Below are 17,719 nucleotides of genomic sequence, written 5' to 3' on the forward strand. Positions count from 1 at the left end.
GTTGGCAGTGGTGGGGCACGCAAAATAGCCCCCCTGCGATAAATTGTAAGGGCAAGACTAGTTTGCTGTTTTTTTTATTACATGGTGTCAGCGGTGGGAAAACTAAGATAAGCCTCCCTGTGCCTGTGATAGCCATGTATAGGCAGTGCGTCGCGTCCCTCAATCCGTGACATACTGGTGTCAGCGGCGGGATCATAACATATTGGTGGGCTCAGGCCATATATTCAGGGCCATAAGTCTGACCAGACATGTCTGACCATGCATATTTCAAAATCCATATTTCAAATTACAGATTTCTAATTACACTACTGTGAATTAGACTAGAATTCCATGATGCACTTACCCATTCATCACTACTGTACTATCTTCATCCTCACCACCACCTGCATCATCTAATCGAGTTGTTTTGTCTACCCACAGGTATGCTGCTGATCCACTCAACTTTCCTGCCTTGTGTGTCTATATGAATTGCATATAATCCTTCCCTGGTATGCTATTTATCCACTCAAGTCTCCTGCCTTATGTGTCTATATGCATTGCATATAATCCTTCCCTGGTGTGCTGCTGATCCAATCAACTTTCCCACCTTGTGTGTCTATATGAATTGCATATAATCCTACCCTGGCATTGCACTGCTTTTGTATCCATAATGAATTCATTCCTCTTGTATCTTCCATGCATACCTTAGTAGTCAATCCCTCCCCCTTTTTTATCACCTCTATTTGACTCAGAACATGTGGTCTGAGCAATCACACCCACAACCTCCTCACAGCTGACCCCTCTCTATTGCACATATGTTCAGGGCCATGCATCTGACCAGACGTGTCTGACCATGCAAATTTCAAAATCCATATTTCAAATTACAGATTTCTAATTACTCTACTGTGAATTAGACTAGAATTTGACTGTAAGGTAACAACATATGTAACCTCCACTATGTTTTGGTATCTTCTCACTTTCACCCCCATACTCCTTACTTTCATCCTAACTCCTGTAATCCCCCCACCCGGTAAGGACCTAGTAATTTCCCCCTCCATCCTACCCAGCCATCTCACCTTCTCCTCAGAACTGTTCCTCCACATAAAATCCTTTTTCTCCAGACACACACGGCCACATCATGTCTTACCTTGCTCCCACCTTCTAATGCGCTGTTTGTTACTCCTCATTGCTGGCGATATATCCCCAAATCCTGGCCCTCCTCAACACATCCCCACACTCACTTCTAACATCCAGCCTCAATCCTCTACACGTTTTTGCAACCATGATAACCTCATACCCATTCATCCAGCCCTCACTCCCCCGGTCCCCCTACCTGGAGCACTATGGAATGCACGCTCTCTCTGCATCAAGCTGTCATTTATCCATGACCTCTTCATCAGCAACAAACTCTCCTTTCTTGGCATCACTGAAACCTGGCTCACCCCCTCTGACTCAGCCTCTCCAGCCGCACTCTCTTACGGCAGAATCCACCTCTCTCACACCCCTCGCCCCAGCAACAAACGTGGTGGAGGAGTTGGCTTGCTCCTCTCCGATACCTGCTCCTTTTCCCCAATTCCACTACCACCCTCCGCCAGTCTTCCCTCATTTGAGGTGCACTCCGTCCGCATCTATTCCCCCTCTAACCTCCAGCTGGCTGTCATCTACCGCCTCCCAGAACTTGCCAGCTCTACCTTTCTCGACCACTTCACCACCTGGCTACTTCATTTCCTCTCTGCTGACATCCCCACTATCATCATGCGTGACTTCAACATCCCCATTGATGCTTCCACCCTGGCTGCTTCTAAACTTTTATCACTAACTGTCTCCTTTGGCCTCACTCAATGGTCCTCTGCAGCCACTCACAAAGATGTTCACACGCTGGACCTTATCTTCACCCGCCTCTGTTCCCTTACTAATCTCACTAACTCACCCCTTCCCCTGTCTGACCACAACCTACTGACATTCTCTTCCCTCTTCTCACCTAATGCGCAACCCCCAGTCCACAAACTCGCTCTCCCATCTCAAACACCTCATTTTACAATCGCTCTCTGAGTCCCTCCTCCCTCTTACAGACATCTTCACTTCATGACACAGATTCTGCTGCCACCTTTTATAACACTACAATAACAGCAGCACTTGATTCAGCTGCCCCCTTCACACATAGCAAAACCAGCCTCACCAAAGAACTGAGACAGGCTTCCAGGGTTGCTGAGCAGAGATGGAAGAAATCACGCTCCGCTGAGCACTTTTTTTTGCATACAAGCAGTCCCTCACCAGCTTCAAGTCCATGCTCTATGCTGCAAAACAAACTTATTTCTCATCACTCATATCCTCCCTGTCTCACAAACCTAAACAGCTTTTCAACACTTTCAATTCTCTACTCTGACCCCCAGCACCACCTGCTTCTCCTCTCATTACCCCTGAAGACTTTGCCTCCTTCTTTAAGCAGAAGATGGATACGATCAGAGAAAGCTTTGGCCCACAGCCCCCAATGCCCCTCTTAGCCGCTCAGCCCTGTTCTTCCAAAACCAACTTCTCCACCATGACAGAAAATCAGCTATCCACCCTCCTATCAAGATCACACCTCACCACTTGTAAGCTTGCCCCACTCCCATCCCACCTCATCCCTAACCTCGCCACAGTCTTCATTACTACTCTAACATACCTCTTCAACCTCTCACTTACAAATGGTGTGTTCCCCTCATCCTTCAAACATGCCTCCATCACACCCATCCTCAAAAAGCCCTTCCTTGACCCATCCTCTGTGTCTAGCTATCGCCCGATATCTCTTCTCCCTTATGCCTCAAAACTACTGGAACAGCATGTCCATCTTGAACTGTCCCCTCCCACCTCTCCTCCTGCTCCCTCTTTGACCACTTAAGATCAGGCTTCCGACTGCAGCACTCAACTGAAACTGCCCTTACTAAGGTCACCAATGACCTACTAACCGCCAAGAGCAAGTGACACTACTCTGTCCTCCTTCTCCTGGACATGTTTTCTGCCTTCGACACTGTGGACCATTCCCTCCTGCTACAGATTCTCTCATCTCTTGGCATCACAGGTTTGGCCTTATCCTGGATCTCATCATATCTAACAGACCGAACATTCAGTGTCTCCCTCTCCCACGCCACCTCCTCACCTCGCCCCCTGTCTGTCGGTGTTCCTCAAGGCTCAGTTCTAGGACCCCTACTCTTCTCCATCTACACCTTCGGCCTGGGACAGCTCATAGAATCTCACGGGTTGCAGTATCATCTCTATGCCGATGACATGCAGATCTACGTATCTGGACCTGACCTCACCTCCTTACCAAAATCCCACAATGTCTGTCTGCTATTTCATCTTTCTTCTCTGCTCGCTTTCTAAAACTGAACATGGACAAAACAGAATTCATAATCTATCCCCCCATCTCACTCTACCCCTCCACCAGACCCATCCATCAATGTGAATGGCTGCTCACTTTCCCCAGTCCCGCATGCTCGGTGCCTCGGGGTGATCCTTGACTCTGCCCTCTCTTTCAAGCCACATATCCAAACCCTTGCTTCCTCCTGCCATCTCAAACTCAAAAATATTTCCTGGATCCGTGCATTTCTTGACCATGAAACCACAAAAACACTAGTGCACGCCATTATCACCCTCCTCAACTACTGCAACCTCCTACTCTTTGGTCTCCCCTCTAGCACTCTGGTACCACTCCAATCCATCCTGCACTCTGCTGCCCAACTAATCCACCTGTCTCCCAGTTATTCCCCAGCCTCTACTCTCTGCCAAGCCCTTCATTGGCTTCCTATCATACAGAGGCTCCAGTTCAAAACCCTAACTATGACATACAAAGCCATCCACAACCTGTCTCCTCCATACATCTGTGACATGGTCTCCCGGTACTCACCCACACGCAACCTTCGATCCTCTCAAGATCTCCTTCTCTACTCCCCTCTTATCTCTTCTTCCCACAACCACATGCAAGTCTTCTCCCGTGCTTCCCCCATACTCTGGAACTCTCTACCCCAACACATCAGACTCTCGCCTACCATGGAAACCTTCAAAAAGAACCTGAAGACCCACCTCTTCCGACATGCCTACAACCTGCAGTGATGCTCAGTCTTCTGAACCGCCACATGACCAGCTCTACCCTTTCCTAGTGTATCCTCACCCATCCCCTGTAGACTGTGAGCCCTTGCGGGAAGGGTCCTCTCTCCTTCTGTGCTTGTGTGTGTGTCTTGTATTGCTCATGTTTATTGTACATGTCTATATTTGCCCCTTTTCACATGTAAAGTGCCATGGAATAAATGGCGCTATAAAAATGTATAATAATAATAATAATAAAGATCCTGGTCTCCTCTATATCATACTGAGTAGATGTGAAACATTACACTATGTTCCCCAGAAGGGTTAATGAAATAACAGTCCTTGATGCTGCTACATTAAACTATCATATTTTTGAGACTATAAGACACATCCAGGTTTTAAATAATAGTATGTTATTATGTTGGTAGCTATGAGTAGAAGATGGTGCTGTGGGACCAGTGTGGTGTCTGCAAAGTACTATATGAGGAGGGTGAGAATAAGAATGGGGGCACAGGGCTTATGTTTAAAGCACGACTCCAGCACTGAAAAATAACACTGGATTGCTGCTTTAAGATCCCATGGGAGAACTATAACTCCCAGCATTTCCTGCAGATCCTATGGCATGCTGAAAGTTATAGTTCACCACAGGAGTGGCAGAATGTTGCTTTATGTGTTGTAATTACTAAACTTTTAATTAATTCTTAAAATGAAGATCGAAGGCTCTGTGCTGTCATTTGATGCTCAAGCCCACCCTCTTCATTACCTCACCACAGGTCCTATAATTACGGGAGCACTCATCATCAACACAGTCAACGCTCTGCTGTCAGGTATACGAATGCTGCGATCTCTCCTATGTCACCCTGCTTCTGCCGCCTCCTCCACCAGACACATGATTGCCCCAGCTGCTGCAGGAATCCAGCGCTGGGGAAACCATATGGGTCTGCTGTTTAAGTGAAGGAATATTCATTTTCTGCTCCCCGCCCACTGTTCAGCGCTGACTGGTGAGCGGGGAAGTAGCTAATGAATATACCTTCACTTTAAGCATTGGGACCCCGTGGTTTCCCCAGCGCCAGATTCCTGCAGTGGTGACATTTTCCTACCTCCTGCTAGTGTGATCCCACTCCTCCACTGCCCCCTCGCCACATGTTACATTTGGACCATAAGATGCACCTCACACTTTCCTCCCAAATTTGGAGGAAAAAAGTGCGTCTTATGGTCCAAAAAATATGGTAATTGCTTTTTCAGTGCTAATTCAAATAGATTCTATTCTCTAATAACACAGCTCTTGTCTGCAATTCATGTAGGGTGAGCTGTTGCAGAAGGGATAACATATTACAGGCATCTAGTCAAGAATTATTGCCTTATAAATGATGATGCTTTTTGCTGCTTTTTTCCATAATCGAGGTATCATGTATGTGTAAGCTAGTACATTAGCCACATAGCATATTTATGCACTTGTACATTAACCCCTTCCCGACAGGCGACTTACGGTGCAAGGAGAACTGCGATTCGGTGCGGTGTCAGCTTTACATGAGAGCTGACATCCTGCAGCAACACCCACGATCAGTGCTGGCACTGATCGAGAATGTTTAACCCCTCTGATGCCGCTGTCAATAATGAGTGATATCGAGGAGCATCACACAAGGAGTGGGCTTTCTGTGTGCTTCCATCAACACAAGGTGCTGAGATCATTATGTTTTCTGAAGGGTCTAGTTTCTAAAATTATGTCACTTGTGGGGGGTTTCATTGTTTAGGTACATCATGTGCTCTCCAAATGTGAAATGGAGTAAGTCAATTATTCCAGCAAATTTTACATTCAAAAAGTCAAATGATGCTCCTTCCCTTCCGAGCCCTACAGTGTGCCCAAACAGTGTTTTTTCTCCCACATATGGGGTATCGACATGCTCAGGAGAAATTGCATGTTGCAATTTCTCCTAAAATCTTTATGAAAATGCAAAGTTTGAAGCTAAAATACATTTTTGTGGGAATAATGTGTTTTTTTTTATTTTCACGAAACAATCACTGACCTCAGGGAAACCAGTCAAAGAAAACACTGCGGCAGCCGGCATAGGATCTCAATCAGTGAAATCCTAGGTGCATTGCTCCCTGTGAAATACGAATATGCAAATAAAGTTCGTGGAGCCTCATTTAAGAGTCTCAAACACGGGACTAGCCAGATCTTCCTCCAGGGAAGGACCCAGCCAAGGAGGAAGATCTGGCTAGTCCCGTGTTTGAGACTCTTAAATGAGGCTCCACGGACTTTATTTGCATATTTTTTATTTTCACGGCTCAACTTTAGAAACGTCTGTGAAGCAACTGGGGTTTCAGGATGCTCACCACACATCTAGATAAGTTCCATGATGGGTGTAGTTTCTAAAATGGTGTCAATTGTGGGGGTATCCACTGATTAGGCACATTGGGGCTCTTGAAATACAACATGGCGTCCACTAATTATGCAATCAAATTTTACTTTCAGAAAGTGAAATGGCGCTCCTTTCCTTCTGAGCTCAGCTGTGCACCCAAATAGTGGCTTTCCCCCACACATGAGAAATTTTACAGCAAATTGCATGGTCCATTTTCTCCTGTTACCCTTGTAAAAGCAAAAAAAATAGGTCTAAAATACATTTGTTATGAAATGTATTATTTTTTCCATCCACATGCTAATAATACCTGTGAAGCAACTGAAGAGTTAATAAACTTCTTGAATGTGATTTTGAGCACCTTGAGGAGTGCATGTTTTAGAATGGTGACACTTTGGCTATTTTCTGTCATATAGGCCTCTCAAAGTCACTTCAAATGTAATGAGGTCCCTAAAAAAAAATGGGTTTGTACATTTTGTTGTAGAAATGAGAAAACAAATTTTAACCCTTATAGCTTCCTAAAAAAAAATGATGTTTCAAAAATTGTACTGATATAAAGTAGACATGCGGGAATTGTTATTTATAAACTGTTTTGCGTGATATGACTCTCTGATTTACAGGCATAAAAATTGAAATTTTGAAAATTGATACATTTTCTTAATTTTTGCCAAATTTCTGACTTTTTCAGAAATTTTTAAATGTAAGTCATATCATACAAATGTTACCACTGTCATGAAGTACAATAAGTCACAAAAAAACAAACTCAGAATCAGTGGGATCCAGTGAAGCTTTCTAGAGTTATTACCTCATAAATTGACAGTGGTCAGAATGGAAAAAATTGACCTGGTCAGGAAGGTGAAAACAAGCTTCGGATGCAAAGGTTAATATAGAAATGGTGTGTCGGCCTTATTTTTTATTGTTTTGACTGCAGAATTGTAGTTCAAGACCACACAATCCCTTTAAGATACAATTTCTCAAATATCAGATTACTCACAACAGACTCTTGCCACCTGCAATACCGTGGACTCATTACAACAGCCAATTAAAAGGAATCTGTCACCCCTTTTTTGAGATATCATATAATGATATCATTCAATTGTGTGTCACATAAGGATTCTCTTAGTACTTTTGCTTCCCCCTGACAATGCACCTTTCATGCATAAATACCTTGTTTATATCGGTTCAGATGTATGTAAACTGCCGCTGTCCGGTCCACTGGGCGGGGCTTATTCACCTGCTCCCCCCTTCCTGTCTTGCTCTACGCATTTCTTCTTGTGTAGAGCAAGACAGGAAGGGGGAGCAGTTGAATAAGCCCCGCCCATCGGATCGGACCGTGGAAGTTTACATACATCTGAACCAATATAAAAAAGGTATTTATGCATGAAAGGTGCGGGGTCAGGGCGAAGCAAAAGTACTAAGAGAATCCTTATGTGACACACAGTTGAATGATATCATTATATGATATCTCAAAAAAAGGGATGACAGATTCCCTTTAGGCTGTGTGCCCACATAGCAATTTTTAAGCTTTTTTGCCGTGATTTTCGGCGCGAAAACGCTGCGAAAATGTTTAAAAATCGTGTACAGAACGCCCCCCATGCATTCCTGTGTCATTCTGCACATGCTGTGCTAATGCTGCACTTTTTTCCGCGGCGGAATTGCATCGCGGAAAAAAATCGCAGCATGGTCATTCTTTTGTGCGGAATCGCAAAGAATTGCCACGATTTCGCACCCATAGGAATGCATGAGAACCGCTTACTTCCCGCATGTGGCTATGCCCACCATGCGGGAAGTTAAGCGTCTCATGTGCGGTTGGTACCCACGGTGTGGAGGAGAGGAGACTGTCCTCCAGGCCCTGGGTACCATACCCCTGTAAAAAAAGAATAAAAAATAAAAAATCAGGGTATATTTACCTTCCGACGTCCCGCGCTGCATTCCCGCCCTAAGCGTTCCCAGTAATGCCTTGCGGCAAGGTCCTGTGATGACGTAGTCTCGCGTGACTCTAGCGGTCTCACGAGATCGCTATAGTAACGCGAGACCAACGTCATCACAGGTCTCGCAAGGCATTACTGGGAACGCTGAGGCCCGGGATGGCAGCACGGGACATCGGAAGGTAAATATACCCCGATTTTTTATTTTTTTATCATTTTTAACATTTTATCTTTTACTATTGAGGCCGCATAGGCGGCTTCAATAGTAAAAAGCTGCTCACACTTGTCAAACACTGTTTGACGAGTGTGACCAACCTGTCAATCACTTTCCAAGCAATGCTTCAAATCGCTTGGAAAGTGCTTGAGAAAATCGCGTCAAAATCGCGAACAGAATCGCGGTAAAATCGCGGTGAAATCACGCGGAAAAAAACGCGCGATTTCTGAGAAGGAGTCCGGTTTTCAGTGTGCGTTTTAACACGCAACGTGGGCACATAGCCTTAAAGGCAAAATACAGTCCACTTGACAGCCAGTGTGTTAAAGGACAAATTCAGTAGAAGAAAACTTATTTTCTATATCTTTGCAGGAACACATTGTATAATATGACATGGCAGAATATGTTGGGCCATAACTAGTGTTGAGCGATACCGTTCGATACCCAAAAATATCGTATCGGATGGTATCGCCCGATACGAAAAAAATATCGGGTATCGCCGATTCCGATACCGGAAGTCCCATTCAAGTCAATGGGACTTCGGGTATCGGAATGAAAAAAAGCCCTTTATTTCCTTGTTGGCTAATTCTACATAATTGAAAACAAATAAGAATCATGTAGAATGTATTGTGGGAGGTGGAGGAGACATTAAAAGCATAGTGGTTTATTCAAATCACATGGCATAGCATTAATTCCAATTTTTTTTTTCAAGACGTTCGGAGTTAAAAAGATATTGACTATGTTAACTTTTTTATATTTAGTCAGATATGTATGTTTCGCAACTTCCATGCTCTTCACCTTCTTTTGTACTTCTCCCACACTTTCTCCTTCATGATCCGCAGCAGTAGCTTTTTTTCATCAACTTTTTCTTCACCTTATTCATCTTCTTCTTCTTCTTCATCTTCTTCCCATTAATTTTTTTTTTCCATTCTTCATATTCTTCTTATTCAGCTATTATTAATTTTCATATGCTATTTCTTCATCTTCTTCCTATTTTTCTTTTTCTTCATTTTCTTATGGTGACAGGCATTCCTGTAGTACTTATCTATAAAAGTTATAAGATTACACCTTACGTTCTGCCTGTCACAAAAGATTTACAACAGGATTTGTCCGCGTTCAGTTTGGCCTGCAGCAGCAGGCATTTTCCAGGGGCACCACGAGGAGGAACGGACTCACCCCCATTTACTGCTTAGTCTTCTTCTGCTTATAATTTTGATTTCTTCTATGCTGATTTTTTGTCTTATGCTTAATGTTCTTCTGCTTTCTGTTCTTCTGCTTTTGCTTCTTCTGCTTCTTGTTCTTCTGTCTTTTTTTCTGTATCTTGGTGGTTGTCTTCATGTTCTTTGTCCTCTTGGTCTTATTATTTAGGGTCATATTTCTGGTCTTCTTTGGTGTGGTCTTCAGGGTCATCATCATCAGGGTCATCGTCATGGAGATCAATAAGGATTACCAAAGACAATTTCAAAAAGCTTGATCTTGGAAAAGTAGCAGAAGGTACAAGAAGGCTGAGAAACTGGCGAGAACCAGCAGACAGTGCTGGCACCCGGATGGGTAGCAGAAGGAAAAAGAGCCAATGGCACTACCGAGGACCAACTGACGGTGCTGGACCACGGTTACTAAGCAGAAGGTACCAGTGCTAAAAAGCACTACCAAGGACCAGCTGACGGTGCTGGACCTCGGATACCGAGATGGAGGCACCTAGGCCAAAGGCTGTGGCGAGAACCAGCAGACAGTGCTGGCACCCGGATTGGTAGCAGAAGGAACAAGAGCCAATGGCACTACCGAGGACCAACTGACGGTGCTGGACCACGGTTACTAAGCAGAAGGTACCTGTGCTAAAAAGCACTACCAAGGACCAGCTGATGGTGCTGGACCTCGGATACCGAGATGGAGGCACCTAGGCCAAAGGCTCTGGCGAGAACCAGCAGACAGTGCTGGAACCCGGGTGGGTAGCAGAAGGTACCCATTGAAAGCAAAGTAGCCAGGCCGCAAGCCGGCCACAGTTACCGAAACCCACAGTCCTACAGGGGGTTCATGTCCCATTGGCACTACGGATACAGCCTTCAGTGCCAGTTCCCGCAGCCCACATAGGAGTCACCTAAACTGCAGGCACGGTAGAGTCGGCTAACCCGGCCGCAAGACGACAGGACAACGGATTGGTGGCATAGTGACCTTGACACTACCCGGAAACAGCAGGCGTGCTGGAACCAGGCTGGGCAACAGGGAGTCCCCGTGCCAAAGACACTGCCGAGAACCAGCTGACGGTGCTGGAACCCAGATGGGTAGCAAAAGCTACAAGAGCCAATGGCACTACCGAGGAACAGCTGACGGTGCTGGACCACGGTTACTAGGCAGGAGGTACCTGTGCTAGAAAGCACTACCAAGGACCAGCTGACGGTGCTGGACCTCGGATACCGAGATGGAGGCACCTAGGCCAAAGGCTCTGGGGAGAACCAGCAGACAGTGCTGGAACCCGGGTGGGTAGCAGAAGGAACAAGAGCCAATGGCACTACCGAGGACCAACTGACGGTGCTGGACCACGGTTACTAAGCAGAAGGTACCTGTGCTAAAAAGCACTACCAAGGACCAGCTGACGGTGCTGGACCTCGGATACCGAGATGGAGGCACCTAGGCCAAAGGCTCTGGCGAGAACCAGCAGACAGTGCTGGAACCCGGGTGGGTAGCAGAAGGTACCCATTGAAAGCAAAGTAGCCAGGCCGCAAGCCGGCCGCAGTTACCGAAACCCACAGTCCTACAGGGGGTCCATGTCCCATTGGCACTACGGATCCAGCCTTCAGTGCCAGTTCCCGCAGCCCACATAGGAGTCACCTAAACTGCAGGCACCGTAGAGTCGGCTAACCCGGCCGCAAGACGACAGGACAACGGATTGGTGGCATAGTGACCTTGACACTACCCGGAAACAGCAGGCGTGCTGGAACCAGGCTGGGCAACAGGGATTCCTCGTGCCAAAGACACTGCCGAGCACCAACTGGCGTTGTTGGAGCCCAGGGACAATCATGGTGTAGGCCGAGGCCTACTTGGTGGTAGTTTTAGATTGTTTGTAGGCTACAACAGACTGTCAACGTGCTCCAATTAGGCATCTGTCTCCACTATGTTTCCAGGATTTCACGTGACCAACACCGCCAGTTTATGCGTACAGCAGCCGTCTGCCCAATCCACACGTGTTGCTGTGTTACTGGGATTCTGTAATGTCAGCAGATCCCCTGATGTGTGTCTGCCACTGTCTCCTGCTCTGTCCACCTTCCCACCGCTTGCAGTGGGAAGGTGGACAGCGCAGGAGACAGTGGCGGACACATATTGGGGGATCTGCTGACGTTACAGAACCCCAGTAACACAGGAACACGTGTGGAATGCGTGGACGGCAACTGTGAGCAGGAACTGGCGGTGTTGGAGGTCAGGGGAAATACTAGAGACAGAGTGGAGACAGAGGCCAAATCAGAGAATGTTTAAATCTGAAGAAGGTACAATTTGGAGGCAGCAGGGGATCAGCTGACGTTACCGAACCCCACTTTCACATGAACGAGTGTGTTTTTCTGTGTGGACAGCACTTCCGAGCACCAACTAGCGTTGTTGGAACCCAGGGACAATCATGGTGCAGGCCGAGGCCTACTAGGAGCCAGGTGTAAAGCTGAGGTATTTTGACTTTGGAGGGAGCAGGACACTTTGCCATACACACAGCAGGGGATCAGCTGACGTTACTGACCCCCACTTTCACATGAACGAGTGTGTTTTTCTGTGTGGACAGCACTTCTGAGCATCAACTGGCGGTGTCGGAGCCCAGGGAAAATCAGGTAGTAGGCCGAGGCCTACTTGGTGGCAGTTTGCGATTGTTTCTAGACTACTACTAACTGTCAACGTACTCCAATTAGGCCTCTGTCTTCACTCTGTTTCGAGTATTTCCGCTGGCTTCCAACCACGCCAGTTGCTGCTCTGAAATGCCGTCTGCACAACCCACACTTGTTCCTTTGTTACTGGGGTTCTGTAACAGCAGCTTCTCCCTAGAGGTGAGTCAGGCAATGTCTCCTGCTCTCTCCACATTTCCACTACAAGTAGTGGGAATGTAGACAAAGCAGGAGACATTGCCGTGCTCAACTCTGGAGATGAGCAGATGTTACAGGACCCAGGTACCACAGGATCAAGTGTGGATTGTGCAGACGGCACTTGAGAGCAGAAACAGGCGGTGTTGTAGGCCGGAGGAAATACTCAAAACAGAGTGGAGACAGAGGGCAAATCAGAGAACATATTAAATCAGAGGTAGTCAGAAGTTGTAAGCAGCAGGAGAGTTTGCCGTACACACAGCAGGGGATCAGCTGACGTTACCGAACCCCACTTACACATGAGCGAGTGTTTTGTCTGTGCGGACAGCACTTCTGAGCAACAACGGGCGTTGCTGTAGCCCAGGAAATAAAGTTCAGGTCATAGAAACATGAACACAACAGGAGACCTGGATCCTGTTGTCAGCCAATTATTTATTCTGGAAGAGGACTGGCAAATTCAGGTGAGATCCAGGCCTTGTTCATTTTCACAAAAGTAAACTGGTCAACATTATCGGCGGATAGTCGCGTGCGACGGTCTGTTACCACACCACCTGCAGCACTAAAGACACGTTTCGATAATACACTGGAAGCAGGGCAAGCCAGCACCTCCAATGCATACTGGCTAAGCTCTGGCCATGTATCCAGCTTAGAGACCCAATACTTGAACGGGGAAGAGCCGTCTGGGAGAACACTAACAGGGCACGACAAGTAGTCTGTCACCATCTGACGGAAACGTTGCCTCCTGCTGACTGGAGCCGTCTGTGATGGTGTAGCCGTTTGTGGTGGTCCCACAAAACTTTTCCACATTTGGGCCATACTGGCCTTGCCTTGTCCTGCGGCACTGCCTCTGCTACCTCTTTGTGCAGAGCTTCGCTCCCGGTTCAACTGTGGTATGAGGCTTTGTAAGTTGTCCCGGTAGCGAGGATCTAGGAGGGTGTACACCCAATAATCTGCCGTGTGGAGAATGTTGGCGATGCGGCGGTCATTTAACAAGCACTGCAGCATGAAATCAACCATGTGCTGCAGACTGCCAACTGGACGGGAAACGCTGTCCCCAGCTTGAGGCAGCATCTCTGCCTGCTCAGCATCACCCCACCCTCGCTGTACACACTAACTACTAGAGCTTTGTGTACCTCCCTCCTCTGGAGAGATGTGTTCCTCCTCCTCCATTGACTCCTCGTCATCCTCCTCACTAAGTGTCCCCTGCCTGGGCCTTTGTGTGGAAGCACGTTGCGGAGACTTGCCAGAAGCAGATGGCATTTCTGACTGCTCATCCTCGACCTCTTCAAAAACCTCCTCACTTAGTGCTTGTAAGGTTTTTTGAAGCAGACAGATGAGGGGGACAGTCATGCTGATTAGTGCATCATCTGCACTGGCCATCCGCGTGGAGTCATCGAAGGCATGCAAAACTTGGCAGATGTCCCTCATAGTGGCCCACTCAGTGGTGGTGAAGTGTGTCCGGCGCACAGTGCGACTTGTTTGCGCCTGATGCAGCTGGTACTCCATTACTGCTGCCTGCTGCTCACACAACCGCTCCAACATATGTAACGTTGAATTCCACCTGGTGGGGAGGTCACATATGATGCGATGTTCTGGCAGGCGGAATCGGCGTTGCAGAGATGCAATGCGCGATCTTGCCATGCTGGAACGCCACAAGTGAGCACACTCTAGGCGAACCTTGTGCAGCAGTGCATCAAGATCCGGATAGTCCCTTAGAAAGCTCTGCACGACCAAATTGAGCACGTGTGCCAGACATGGTATGTGAGTGAGGTTGCCTAGGCCCAGAGCTGCCACTAGATTTCGGCCATTGTCACTCACTACCAAACCTGGCTGGAGATTCGCTGGCACAAACCACACATCGCTCTCCTGCTTGATGGCATTCCAGAGCTCCTGTGCTGTGTGGCTCCGATTCCCCAAGGAATTTAATTTAAGGACGGCCTGTTGACGTTTGGCCACACCTGTGCTCATATCTGGCCTAACAGGCTCACGCAGTGCTGATTCCGAGGAACTAGAGTAGGAGGAGGACTCAATATGTACAGACTGCATTCCTGCATTCCTTTGAGTTGGCAGAATACGTACAGAGCCACTCTCCAGATCTGTACCCGGCTCCACAACATTGACCCAATGGGTAGTGAGGGAAAGGTATCGTCCCTGTCCATGGCTACTGGTCCACGCATCGGTGGTCAGGTGGACCTTGCTACTGACGGCATTTAGTAGCGCATTTTTAATTTTTCCCTCCACATGCTTTTGCAGGGCAGGGACAGCTTGCCTGCTGAAATAAAAGCGGCTGGGCACATTGTATTGTGGAACTGCCAATGACATAAAGTTCCGGAATGTGACAGTCTCCACCAGCCTGAATGACAGCATCTCAAGGGCCAGTAGTTTGGCAATGCCGGCATTCAGAGCCAGTGCTCGGGGATGGTTTGCCGAGTATGGCCGCTTTTTCTCCCATGCCTGTGCTACCGATTGCTGGTGAGTGGTCTGGGAGGGTGCTGATGACTGCGAACGTGGTTCAGTGGGTGGAATTTCACTGGGTCTCTGGAGAGTGGCAGTGGTTCTTCCATGTCGTTCCAGTGAGGAAGCCGAACCAGCTGTGTGTGAGCTGGAGGAAGAGGCCCCAACACGAGCTGAAGAGGTGGTAGGTGCTGCTGAAGATTGGCCTACATCTTCAGTGTGTCTGTGTAACTCCACCTCGTGCTTGGTACGCACATGTTTCCACATATTTGTGGTATTGAGGTTGGTCACATTTTTGCCTCGTTTCACTTTCTGATGACACAGCTTGCATTTGACAAAGCAAATGTCATCTGTAACTGTGTAAAAAAAAGACCACGCACTGCAAGTCCTGGGAGCACCCGTTTTGTGTTTTGGAAGAGGATTCCTCCTCACGGGTGCCAAAGTGGAGGCTACAGGCAACCAAGTCTGCCCCCGCCCTCTCCCTCCTCTTTTGGCCGTTCGGGGAATCTCTTCCTCAGAGCTGCTCCCACCACCTTCCTGTGGCTGACGCCATGATGGGTCAAGGACCTCATCATCTCCACTCCCCTCTTCAAGCACCGGCTGGTCCTGGGTTGTCTCGCCAGCACCGTACGCACCAGAAATTGGCAACTGAGTCTCATCATCATCTGATGCATACTGAGGTGTGCTGACCATAGGCACTGGCCCACCCGCCTCTTCAGATTCAGAGGGACAAAGCAGTTGCGCATCACTGCATACTCCCTCTTCTTAACGCTCTAGAATGCTGCTTGGCTGGCCACCTCTTTCCAAGCCAACAGATTCTGAGAACAGAAGTAAAGATTGAGATGGCTCCTGTCCAGGGCTCTCAGACTGCCTGGGCAATTTGGCAGGTGGTGAAGAGACAGATGGTTGCTCTTCAGTGCTCTGGCCTTGGGAGGATGTCATTGAAGTGGATGCGTTAGCTGCCATCCATCCGACAACGGCTTCAATTTGTTCGTCACGCAGCAGTGGGGTACGGCGAGGTCCTACAAAGCTGCGCTTGAAGGACTGTTGCCTGGTAAAAGTGGGGGATGCCGGGTCACTGGTGGCCGCAGCAGATACCGAATCCCCACGTCCTCTCCCTGCTGAATCCTCCCGTCCTCTCCCTGCTGAAACTCCACGGCCACGACCACGTGCCTTACTCCCTGCCTTCTTCATCTTGGTAGACTGATAAAGATAGGCAGAAAAGTAAAAAAGGGGTAGCTTAGTGTTCTTATTCCTGAACACCTGCTAACCAGTATAAGAAACACTAATTTGGCTAAGAGTGTGTGTACTACACTTTAATATGATCTAATGTGGCCTAGACAACTGTAAAGTGGAGTGTTTGGTGAACTTTATTTCCTTTTTATTTTTTTGGGTGGGGGGAAAGGAAAGGATGTGACCAAAGTTTGAAAGCTATAGTATCACAAACTTTTTGGAGCGATTACAATGCAGGAAGCTAACCTACAATGCAATTGATGAGGCTCCAAAAAATAGGGTGATACTAGCCTGGCTGGCCCTGAAGGGCACAAGCCAGCAAAAAGGCTCCTCCATCTAATCCTATATAGTGTTTGCAACCAACCAATGACAATGGATGCGGTTGGAAGCACACTAATATAGGAGCAAAAATCTGGCTAAATTTGCTGCAAAAAAAGGACTATGTATGAGGCAGTGACGCACGCTGAGCGGACTACAGCTAGCGGTGGCTGTAGAACACACTGCAACATGAGCTGCACTCACACACAGAGAGACCTATCAGACAGCCAAAAACAGTGCAGAGAAATGGGCTATAGCACTGAAAGGCTGCTGAAAGGCTCCGCTGTCCACTCCTTTAGTGTTTGCAACCAACGTATATGGATACGTATGGAAGCACACTATACAGGAGAAAAAAAAGCAACAATAAAAGAAAAATGTGTATGAGGAAGAGACACACGCTGGCCGGCCTACAAGCAGACGTGCCTGCAGGACACACTACACAGCGTGGGTCTGCACTCACACAGCCCTTGCAGACAGCTGTGAAAACAGCGCTGCTAGGGAAAAGCAAGCTACAGTGGTGGTTTATGTAGCCTGGATAAAGCACAATATTGTTTTTAGAATCGCTATTTCTAACTGTCCCTCACAGTCTTCAACAGCAGCCTGTCCGTAACTGAATTCACAGCAGAGTGACCAGAAATGGCGGCTGCAGCGCTTTTTATAGTGCATCATGATATCATTTCTGCAGCCAATCACAGCCATGCCAGTAGTTAACATGCCTACATGCCTAAGAGGATATGCCCACACTTCTGAGGATCCCCATTGGCTGAATCAAATCGAGCGGGCTCCTAGCATTATGGGAACTTCCGATTCCGGTATTCGATATGAAAAAGTATCGGAACTAAGTATCGGAATTCCTATACAGCTAATATCGGCCGATACCCGATACTTGCGGTATCGGAATGCTCAACACTAGCCATAACACTGTACATACAGTTTAAGGCTATAAATGTAAGAAAAGTGCAGTGCTTAGACAGTTCTTTTTGACTGACCTAATTTTAATGAATGACCTCATATTAATGAATGACCTAATTACGCCATATTTTACCTAAACTGCTAGGAACCAGCTAAAATATGAGTTATAAGAAGTTAAAACAAGCAATACTTATATTTCCA

Source organism: Dendrobates tinctorius, unplaced genomic scaffold (genome assembly GCF_039654945.1).
Source record: "Dendrobates tinctorius isolate UK_male_01 unplaced genomic scaffold, ASM3965494v1 ptg000036l, whole genome shotgun sequence".
Classification (NCBI taxonomy): domain Eukaryota; kingdom Metazoa; phylum Chordata; class Amphibia; order Anura; family Dendrobatidae; genus Dendrobates; species Dendrobates tinctorius.